Source organism: Zosterops lateralis (assembly GCF_965231275.1).
Source record: "Zosterops lateralis genome assembly, chromosome: 33".
In the NCBI taxonomy this organism is placed as follows: Eukaryota; Metazoa; Chordata; class Aves; order Passeriformes; family Zosteropidae; genus Zosterops; species Zosterops lateralis.
This window is the reverse complement of record NC_139793.1, coordinates 2,189,570-2,200,717: the sequence shown is the minus strand read 5'-3', so window position 1 is coordinate 2,200,717 and position 11,148 is coordinate 2,189,570. Positions and strand designations below refer to the sequence as shown.

The 11,148-nt window shown below is 54.1% G+C and overlaps 1 long non-coding RNA gene across 1 annotated transcript; it reads left to right on the top strand.

The window, feature by feature from the left end:
- Window positions 1-628: 628 nt before the first annotated feature.
- On the top strand, window positions 629-7,239 carry LOC310921327. Its single transcript, XR_014592112.1, has 3 exons — window positions 629-656; window positions 6,513-6,591; window positions 6,777-7,239. It is a non-coding gene; the product is annotated as an uncharacterized lncRNA (long non-coding RNA).
- Window positions 7,240-11,148: the final 3,909 nt, after the last annotated feature.

Genomic DNA, 11,148 nt, shown 5'->3' with positions numbered 1-11,148 from the left:
TGGGAACCGACAACAGGCATCTCTTAAAGCGGCCATGGGAGAGAGAATCCCAAAAATCCACCCTGGGGGACAAAACATCCCCCACAGGGGCTTGGAATGGGGGATCCCCTATAAAATGTCACTTAAAGGGGTCATGATCAACCTTTAAAAGGGGCTTCTGGGGCTGTGGCCCCACAAACACCCTAAAATGGGGAGGAAAAAACACCCCGGTAGTGCTGGGATCCCCCCCAAAAAACCTTAAAAAGAGAAAAACTCCTTTTCAAAGGGGCCAGAAGACCTTTAGAGGCCCCGAAGAGGGACAAGATCCCCTCCCCTGCCGGGGCCTCTCCCAGCCGGGAACTCTCCCGGTCGCTGCTCTCGGGGGAGCCCCGAACGACGGCGGGTCCTGGGCCGAGCCCCCCCCTCAGCCGGGGCTGCGGAGGGGCCTGGGGGGGCCGGGACGGGGCTCGGGGTGAACTGGGGTGAACTGGGGGACCCTCGGTGGGCCCAGATCCCCCTGTGCCCCCTCTCCCACCCCCTTCCCACTGTTCCCCCCAAACTTACTGTGCCCCGAGCTCGGTTTGGAGTGACCCAGGCCTGCCCCAGCGTGTCCCGGCCGGGAGGAGGAGGAGGAAGAGGAGGGACAGAGGAGGAGGAGGAGGCAGAGGAAGCCCCAGGTGTGTTCACTGCTCTCTTTCTGCAGCTCCTTCGCCCGGGGAGGGGGAGCTCGCCCCAAATATCCCGGGTTTGGGGTCCCTGGGTTTGGGGTGTTTGGAGCTGGCAGGGCACCACCAGCACATTCCCAGTGGCTCCTAATGTGGTCCCAGTCACCACCTGCATGGTGTAAGGCACTCCCAGTATATCCCAGTTGCCCTGAACCTTTTTTTAGTCATTGCCAGGCACTCCCAGTTCCCTCAGAATGGTTCAGTTGCCCCCAGTTTTATCCCAGTCATTGCCAGTACATCACAGTTGTCACCAGTATGCATCCTATCATTCCCAGTTTTTCCCAGTTCCTCCCAGTGTGTGCACAGCTGGTTTCCTGTGTGGATCTCTTAGCTCCCAGTAACCCCAGTCAGGGGTCCCATCACAGAATCAGGGAATGTGTAGGTTGGAAGAGACCTTCAAGATCATTGAGTCCAACCCAGCCCTAACACCTCAACTGGATCATGGCATCGAGTGCCACATCCAGTCTCTTTTTAAACACATCCAGGGATGGTGATTCCACCATCTCCCTGGGCAGACTATTCCAGGATTCAATCACTCTTTCTGTGAAAAACTTCTTCCTAATATCCAACCTATATTTCCCTCGACGCAGCTGAAGACTGTGTCCTGTCATTGTGTCAGTTGCTGCTTGGAGAAAGAGACCAACCCCCAGCTGTCTACAACCCCCCTTCAGGAAGGTGTTGAGAGTGATAAGGTCACCTCTGAGTCTCCTTTTCTCCAGGCTAAACACCCCCAGCTCCCTCAGTCGTTCTTCATCTGGCTTGTTTTCCAAGCCCCTCACCAGCCTCGTTGCCTCCTCTGGACACGTTCAAGCGTCTCAAGGTCCTTCCTAAACTGAGGGGCCAGAACTGGACACAGCACTCAAGGTGTGGCCTCACCAGTGCTGAGTACAGGGGAAGCATGAGCTCCCTGCTCCTGCTGGCCACACCATTCCTGATCCAGGCCAGGTGCCATTGGCCCTCTTGGCCACCTGGGCACACTGCAGGCTCATCTTCAGTTGGCTGTCGAGCAGTACCCCCAGGTCCCTTTCTGCCTGGGCACTGTCCAGCCACACCATCCCCAGCCTAGAGCACTGCAGGACTTGTAATTGTGGCCAAAGTGCAGGACTCGGTACTTGGACTCATTAAGGTTTATTTTGTTGGACTCTGCCCATTGACCCAACAGTTCCAGGTCTCTCTGCAGAGCCCTCCTACCTGCCAACAGATCAACCAATGTTCCCAGCTTGGTGTCATCTACAAATTTACTAATAAAAGACTCAATAGCCTCATCCATGTCATCAGTGAAAATATTGAACAGAGCAGACCCCTGAGGAACAACTCTTGTGACTGTCCCCAGCTGGATACAGCACCATTCCCCACCACTCTCTGGGCCTGGCCATGCAGCCAGTTCCTGACCCAGCAAAGAGTGCTCCTGTCCAAGCCGTGGGCTGCCAGCTTATCCAGGAGTGTGCTGTGGGAGACAGTGTCAAAGGCCTTGCTGAAAACCCAAACAGAAAACATCCACAGCCTTTCCTGCATCCACCACGCCGGTCATCTGGTCATCAAAGAAGACCAGGTTGGTCAAACATGACCTACCCCTCCTAAACCTGTTCTGGCTGGCTCTGACACCCTGGCCATCCTGTAGGTGCTGCGTGATGACACTCAATATAAACGGCTCCATTACCTTTACCGGGTACTGAGGCCAGGCTGACTGGACTATAATTACTGGGATCCTCCTTCCCACCCTTCTTGTGAGTGGGTGTCGCACTGGCCAGCTTCCAGTCACCTGGAACCTCAGCAGTGAGCTAGGACTCTTGGTAAATGATGGAGAGCAGCTTCACAAGCTCATCTGCCAGCTCCCTCATCACCCTGGGATGGATCCCATCTGGGCCCACAGATTTACGAACATCCAAGCAGCTTAGCAGTTCTCTGACTGCCTCCTCCTGGATAACAGGGGCACCATTCTGCTCCCTGACACCATCTACCAGCCCAGGAAGACAGTTCTCCTGTAGGCAAGTTGTCTTCCCACTGAAAACTGAGGCAAAGAAGGCATTAAGCACTTCTGCCTTCTCCCCATCTGCAGTTACTAAGTTCCTTCCCTTATCCAGCAGAGAGCAAAGGTTGGCCTTACCTTTCCTTTTACCATTAATGTATTTATAGAGACATTTTTTATTGTCCTTTACAGAAGTTGCCATTTTGAGTTCAAACTGAGCTTTGGCCTCCCTAAATTTTTTCCTACATTCTCTAGCAGCCCCCTTAAATACTTCCCGAGGGACCTGTCCCTCCTGCCAAAAATGATACATCCTCTTTTTATTCCTGAGTTCATCCAAAACCTCCTTGCTTATCCAGGCTGGGCGTTTGCCTCGTCGACTCATCTTTCGGCACACAGGGACAGTCTGTTCCTGTGCCCTCAAAATCTCTGTTTTGAAGAACACCCACCTTTCCTGAACTCCTTTGTTTTTAAGGGCTGCTTCCCAAGGAACTCTCTGAATAAGTCTCCTATATAGGCCAAAGTCTGCCCTCCGGAAGTCACATGTAAAAGTCTTATTGGTATACCTCCTGATTTCACCCATTATCAAGAACTCTATAATTTCATGATCACTCTGCCCCAGTCGTCCACCAACCACCACATCTCCCACCAGCCCATCTCTATTTGTGAACAACAGATCCAACATCGTCTCTCCCCTGGTGAGCTCACCTACCAGCTGTGACAAAAAGTTATCATCCATGCACTCTAAAAATTTCCTGGACTGCCTCATTTCTGCTGTATTAAGTTCCCAACAGATGTCTGGCAGGTTGAAGTCACCTACAAGAACAAGGGCTGATGATCCTGAAACATTCTCCAGCTGCTTATAGAATAAGTTGTCCACCTCTTCCTCCTGGTTGGGTGGATGATAACAGACTCCCAGTAGGATGTCAGCCTTGTTGGCTTTCCCCTTAATTCTCACCCATAGGCATTGAACTCCATCTTCATTAGTTTCAATACCTATGGTGCCAAAGCCTTTTTTAATATAAAAGGCCACCCCTGCACCTCTTCTCCCTTTCCTGTCTCTTCTGAAGAGCCTGTAGCCATCGAGTGCAGTGCTCCAGCTCTGTGAGTCATCCCACCACGTTTCTGTGATGGTGACTACACCATAGCTATGCTGTTGCCCCATGACCTCCAGCTCTTCCTGTTGGCTCTGGTGGCTGCCAGTAACCCCCAGGCAGTGTCCATTCACACCAACTCTAATCCCAGTATGATGCCAGTTGCCCCCAGTGTGATCCCAGTCTCTCCCTGTCAGTGCCAGCATGACCCCAGTTGCCCCCAGTAGGATCCCCATGACTTCCAGTCTCTCCCAGTATATTCCAGTCACCTCTAGAATGTTCCCAGTCATTCCCAGTTCCTCCCCATTTGTTTCAGTGTGATTCCAGTCGTTCACAGCCACTCCCAGTCAATCCCAGCATGAGTGCAGTCACCCTGACTGTGATCCCAGTCTCACCCAGAGTGGACCCAGCTGCTTCCACTGTGATCCCAGTATGACCCCATTTGCTGCCAGAATAGTTGCAGTTGTTCCCAGTTCCTCCCAGTATGATTGAAATTGCCCCCATTTGCCCCTAGAATATTCCCAGTCTCTCTCAGCAGGGACCCAGTCATGCCCAGTAGCCCCCAGAATGGATCCATTAACTCCCAGTTTCCCCCAGCATGGTCCCATTTGTCCCATGCATGATCCCAGCTGTTCCCAGTGTGGTTCCAGTCACTACAATACAGACACTCCCAGTATATCCCAGTTTCCCTCAGCATGCTTGTAGTCCTTCCCAGTCACTCCCAGTTGCCCCAGTAAGATTCTGACTGCCTCAGAATGATCCCAGTCTTTCCCAGTTTCTCCTAGTTGCCTCCAGCATGGTCCTAATTTTTCTCAGTTGCCCCAAGTGTGTTCCCAGTTACTCCCAGTATTGTTCCAGTTTCCCCAGTTGTAGTCTCAGTCCCCTCAGCATGGTTCCAGTACCTTCCAGTTGATCCCAGCTGCTCTCAATGTGTCCACATTTTCCTCCCAACATGGGCTCAGTAGCTCCCAGTAATCCCCAGTCAGGATCCATTCACACCTGCTGTAATCCCAGTAGCTCCAAGGATGATCCCAGTAGGACTTGTAGTCACTCCTGCTACAATCCCAGTCATTCCCAGTATGAGCTGTTGCACCCAGTCCCTCCCAGTATGACCCCAGGATGGTTCCTGTGACCCCGAGTATGACCTCAGTACCTCCCAGATACTCCCATTATTATTGCAGCCATGTCCTGAGTGACTCCCTGTCCCTCCCACTGTGGGCCCAGTTGCTTCCAGTTGCCCCTACTATAGTCCCAGTCACCCATAGATGATTCCAATCCCTCCCAGCATAGTCCCAGTCATGCCCAGTTGCCACCAGTGCAGTCCCAGTCACTCCCAGTCACCCCCAAGTGTGATCCCAGTTCTCCCCAGTGTGGTTCCAGCTGTTCCCAGTGTGGTTTCAGTCCCTCCATTATGGTCACAGACACACCCAGTATATCCCAGTTGCCCTCAGCATGCTTGTAGTAATTCCCAGTCATTCCCAGTTCCCCTTTAATGTTCCAATTACCCCAGTACAAACCAGACCCTCCCAGTGATGCCACTCCTGGGATCCCCCACCCCTCTCTGCCTTCCCCCCATCCCAGATCTCCCGAGAGGAGCCCCAAGGGCTGGCAGTCCCCAGCCAGGGCCCCCAGCAAGGCCCAGTGTCCCCAGCAAGGCCCAGTTTGTATCTGCAGCCCCCAGTTTTCCCAGTTTCCCTCTCCTTTTCCCTGGGCCGAGTTCCCCCTGGCCTCAGTGAGTGGGAGCAGCCGAGAGCCCCGCACTGCCCATCCCGACCTGTCCTGGCTCCATCCCTGCTCTTCCCGCGGGCTGCCAGGGCTTGGGGAACGGGGCACCCGGGGTGTGCCTGCTCCTGGGGGAGGAGGAGGACGAGGGGAAAAGGAGGGATGAAGAAGGAGAGTGAGAAGGGATGGAAGTAGGAGAAGGAGGTGGGGTTAGCCATGTGGAGGAGGAGGGTTGGAAGAGGGAGGGGCAGGAGGAAGAGGATGGACAAAGGAGGATCAGGGAAAGGAGAAGGCACAAGGAGGTTGAGCACTCCCTGAATTTGCAGCCCCCCACCCATGGGATCATCACCCCTCATCCCACAGGTGACCGTGGAGGGAGAGCTGGGCCCAGATATCCTGGGGGGTCCCTGGGCTGGGGTTTTGGGGGGGGGATATTTGGAGAATGAAGAATTCCAAAGCTGAGTGGAAAATGCCCCTTGGGGGGGGACATTGGGGGCTCCCAGTGGCAGCTGCTGGCAGAGGCAGCCTGGAGGAGCAGAGCCCTGTGTCCCCCAGGAGCCCAAAGGGGGAAGCCCAGAGAGGGGGGAATGTCACGATTGGCGGGACCCTCAACAGCCTGGAGAGGGGCAGGGGGGACTCCTTGGACCCCCTGCACCCCAAGGCAGAGAATGAGGGAAGAAGGGACCATGGGACCCTAAAACCTCCAGCATCCCAAAATGGGGAGATGAAAGAAGGGGGAACTTTTTTGATTTGTGGGACTCCCAGCAGCCTGGGGAGGGCAGGGACTGAGTAGATGGAGACCCCCAATACAAGGGTGACCCCCAGCATCTGGAACAGGGGGGAACCCCTGAACACCAAAGGGGAGAGACCAGAAACAAGGAGCTCCTGGGAGGCATTTTCAGGGCTGAATCTAGGTGTTTGGAAGGTTTTTATGGACCCCAGATGGGCAGTGACCTCCAGAGATGGACTTGCGCAGTGGAACCATCAAATTGAACATGCTCAATCCCATGTTTTTCCCCAAACCAGGATTTCTCATTCCCAAACCTTGGCCAGATGAAGGAGAAGGCTGCGAGGAAGAGGAAGATGCCCTAGGACAGCCAGGTAGGTGAGGAGGAAGTCAGTGCCCTTTCCCCCACTCTCCTGCTCCATCTCCCAGCCCAGCCTGGCCCCTGGCTGCAGGACAACCCCACTGCTGACGCCGTCCTGGCAGGGATGGGTGGGGAGGTTCTCCTTCCCCTTCCCTCTGGCATGGAGGCAAATCCCATCCACTCCTTGTCCTTCCTCCCCCAGACAAGGAGCTGAGCATGGAGAACAGGGAGGACAAATCCCCGTGGCAGAACCTCGTGGAAGAGGTCTTTTTGAGCAGCTCCACAGCACAGGAATCAAACAGGGAGGAAAAGCCGTGGAGATCCCTAAGGAGGAGGGGCTCCAAACCCATCCCAGGGTGCTCTGAGGAGGAAAGACCCACCCTTTGCCAGGAAGGTGAACAGTGCCTCAGCCAGAACTTGGATCTGGTGGTCCGTGAGCAGCTTCAGGATGGGGATACGAGGCCCTACGAGTGTCCTGAGTGTGGGAAGAGGTTTCAGACCAGCTACCATCTCCTGAGGCACCAGCAGATTCACACTGATGAGAAGCCCTTCCACTGCCCCGACTGCAGGAAGGGCTTCAAGCAAAACTCTCACCTCGTCACCCACTGGTGCATCCACACTGGGGAGAGGCCCTACGAGTGTGGGGAATGTGGGATGAGCTTTAGTGACAGATCCAACCTGATCAGCCACCAGAGGATCCACACCAGGGAATGGCCCTACGAGTGTGAGCAATGTGGGAAGAGCTTCAGCCGACGCTCCCACTTGATCCGTCACCAGAACACCCACACTGAGGAAAGGCCATACAAGTGTGGGGAATGTGGGAAGGGCTTCAACCAGAGGTCCCAGCTGATCATCCACCAAATGAACCACACCGGGGAGAGGCCCTATGAGTGTCAGGAGTGTGGGAAGAGGTTTCACACCAGCTCCCTTCTCCTCGTGCACCAGCGGATTCACACAGAGGAGAGGCCCTTCCGCTGCCCCAAATGCAGGAAGGGCTTCAAGCAAAACTCCCACCTCATCAGGCACCGGCGCATCCACACTGGGGAGAGGCCCCACGAGTGTCCCCAGTGTGGGAAGAGCTTCTCCAGGACCTCTCACTTGACCCGACACCAATGGAGGCACCAGTAAGGGAAGCCCTGTGAGTGCCCCAACTGTGGGTAGGGCTTCATGTGAGTCTCCAGCCTCATCCCCCATTGGAGGACCCACATTGGGCAGAGCCCTGCTGACCAACATTCACTGTAATCTCCTTTGGGAAGACACTGGGCTGGTGGTCTTTTTTGTTTGGTTGTCCCTAATATTCTTTTGATTGATCTCCATCCCTTTAAAATAGACAAATTTGGATAAAATCAATAAACTCATCAAGGGCATCTATAGGCTCACCTTTTTTCTAGTGTTTCAAGGGAATCTGGGATTCAGAGAGATACTTTGGGGCATTTTGGGGGTGTGGGGGCTATTAGGTGTAATTTTCTCCATGTCCTGGCACTCAAAGAGGGGAGGGGGTTCGATCTGTCACCTCTAAACCACTCAATGCCACTGAAAACTACTCAATCCCACCTCAAAATTATGTCCAAAATTATTCCACAGCCCCTCAGAGTGGAATGCAATTGGAAGGGGATTGGCTGAAGTGGGATGCAAATCAGGAGGGATGAGGTGAGCATTGGGTGAGGCAGAATGGGTGGGATGGGGATTGGAAGGGGTGGGATGGGCGAAATAGGACTTGGGAAGGGGGTCTTTATGTGCAGCAGGAGTGGGATGAGTTGGGGTTGGGATTGGGGAGGTGGAGTGGGGTCTGGATTGAGACAGGCCAAGTTTGGGGATGATGAAGGGAGGGGGAGCCAATTACTGAGTGAGTTTTTAGATATTTCACGTTCCTGAAGAGATTTTGGGGTATCTCACGTTTCTGAGGTGGTTTTGGGGATGTCCTCAACTCCTTGGGTGGGTTTCCTGAAAGCAGCTCTATGCACCCCTATTGCCAGGGGTGGTTGCCTTGGGCACCAGCTCAGAGCTGCAGCCAGAGTCTGTTGTCTTGGTGCTGGAGAGCAGAGAAATGATGAATGGCCCCAGACATCTCCAGGGTGTGTTTGGGGGCCAGGGCAAGATCTGCGTAGGTGGGGCGGTCATTGCCCCAGCCCCAGCCACTGCAGCCTCTGCTCCAGCCCTAAAGTGGCTGCCAAGCCCCTGGCACCCAAAAACCCCACCTGTGAGAGGGACCAATGCAGGTGAGGCTGTGACACGGGTGTGACACTGACACATCCCATGTCCCCGGAGCTGCCAGCAGCTGAGATGGTGCTGGATCCAAGGTGGACTGTGGATCTCCCTCTCTCTCTCTCTTCTCCTGACTTCCTCTTCTGGAAATCTGGAGAACTGGAAGTTGGACAGGTTAGAGTTTGCTCAATCAGTGCTTTGTGAAGTGATTTACTGGAATTCCATGGTGCTTTAAGGTTTCCTATCTCATTCCCTGATGTTTGCAAGTTAAAAGTTTGTTCTCCACCCTGATGAGAAGTTTGTTGTTTTCTCCCATGTGCCCCCTGAGGGGATCAAGGTACCTCAAGTCCCTTTCCAGCACCAGCTGAGCCAGCTTGGGGCACAGCAGCAGGAACTGCAATGCTGAGCATGGCCTGGCTTGGCTGGAGGGAGCAGAAAGGCCAAGCCCTGAGCCCAGGCCTGGCACAGCAGGGCCTGTCCCTCCCGGGTGGCTTGGGGCTGTTTGTGGGGCAGTGGGATGGGAGGGGCAGCAAGGACAAATGTCATCAAACTGCAAGCCCTGACAACCTCCTCAGGGAGGGGCCAGGGAGGAGCAAAATGCAGCCCCTGAAAGGAAAGTTTCTTCTGTGGGGCCTCCAGAGGTGCTGCCAGAGCCCAGGGGACAAAGTTCTGGGTGCCTGTGGCCCTGCCAGCCCTGCCCAGCCCTTGGCCATGTGTCCTGCAGGCTGTGCCCCCTGTGTGTGCTGCTGTGCCCTGGCCGGCTGCACACACCCATCTCACTGTCCCCTTTGGCATTTCTCAGCCCAGCATTTCTGTGCCCTCCCTGGGCTCCCTGCACCCAGCGCTGCCAGCTCCTGGCACACAGAGCCAGGCCAGGAGCCCACCCTGCCAAGGGCCTTTGGAGCAGCCTGGTGCCTGCCATGGCTCCTGACCTCAGCAGCTGCTCCTGGGATGGTTCCATGGAACCCGAGCACAGCAACGCTGCTGTGCATTGTCCCTGCTCAGGCTCACACACTGTCAGGGCACATTCCCTGCCTGTAAGGATTCATGCCCGACCCAAGCACTGCACTTGTGGCTCCAGCATTGCTTTCCAACAAGAACAGGGCAAGGCAAACTGTGCGTAGCTCATGGTATTTTACAGTGTCTAAAACTCGCTAAGCCATTGCTCTTAGAGTTGAGATCCATTTGGAATGAATGGGATGGAGAAGTATTGCAAGATAAGAAAGGGGAGAATAGAAACAAATAGAAAAAAACATATTGGATTGTTTCTTTCCATTTTCATTTCACTTCTGGAAAGCTGTTTCAGGTTTCCAGGAATCTTCTTCAGTCTTGTCTACTCTTTTCACTAGCCTTTCCTGGAGAATGAGGTCAAACTTCTGTCACAAGATGTGGCACCAACTGCAGCTTCTCTTGGCTTTCCACACTGTGTGTGCAGCACGACTCTTGCAGCAAAGGAGGTCAGTTGTTTGGGGAACTTTATAGCTTGTTCTTTTTCTTGTGGAGTGGGGAGTTGTGCCATTTTTAAGGTTTTCATTGTTACTGTTCTACTCTAAGAATACATGACGTGGTACCAGGAATTGTTAGGGAATGCAAGCCTGGCTGAATGCAGAGAAAGAATCTCCAGAGGCTGCAGCCAGGAGTGGAGAGTTGTGTGATAATCATTCCAACATGCCCAATGACATCTTGATAGTGATCTAGAACATGAAAATGGGCTGACAGAGTTTTTTTGTGTCCAGTTTAGATGATTCTACATGTCATGCATTGATCTAAATCAAGAGCACAATCAGTTCATGATAAGCACCAGAACAAACTGAACCTCTCTGAGTAGAGGCTGAAAGAATCTGAAAAGGAGAAATTCAAAAGGAGAATGACTTGGTAAACTTTGTCTGGAAGAAGGGTCATTTTTTCTAATAATTTCTAATCCATTCCCTCTGCTGTTGTCTTTCTGAAAAAGACCATTTTCATCCCAGATGCCTCATGAAATGAGAAGCCTGAGCTTGTGGAAGTGCCTGAAAGATGCCCTGTTCCTCTGCTGGGACACTCAGGCTGAAACAGGAGCCTGAGCCCTGTCTTGGGAAGGCTCCTCCGAGCTGGAATTTGTGGCGTGCTGGGAGAGGAGGAGCAGGGGGAGAAGGATGGGCGCTGCTGTGTGGCAGGAGCAGGAGGTTTGGGCCGCAGGACATTCCGCCTGCGCCGCTGCCCCGCAATGGGCGGCCGTGCCCGGGGCTCTGGGCCTGGCCCCGCCTGCGCTGAGCTCCCGACACTGCGGGAGCTGCCCGGGCTGGGCTCAGGTTCCCGCTGGCCCTGGGCAGCAGGCTGGGCTCCAGCTGGGATCAGCAGCAGCTGCAAATACCTCTCCACTTGCTGCT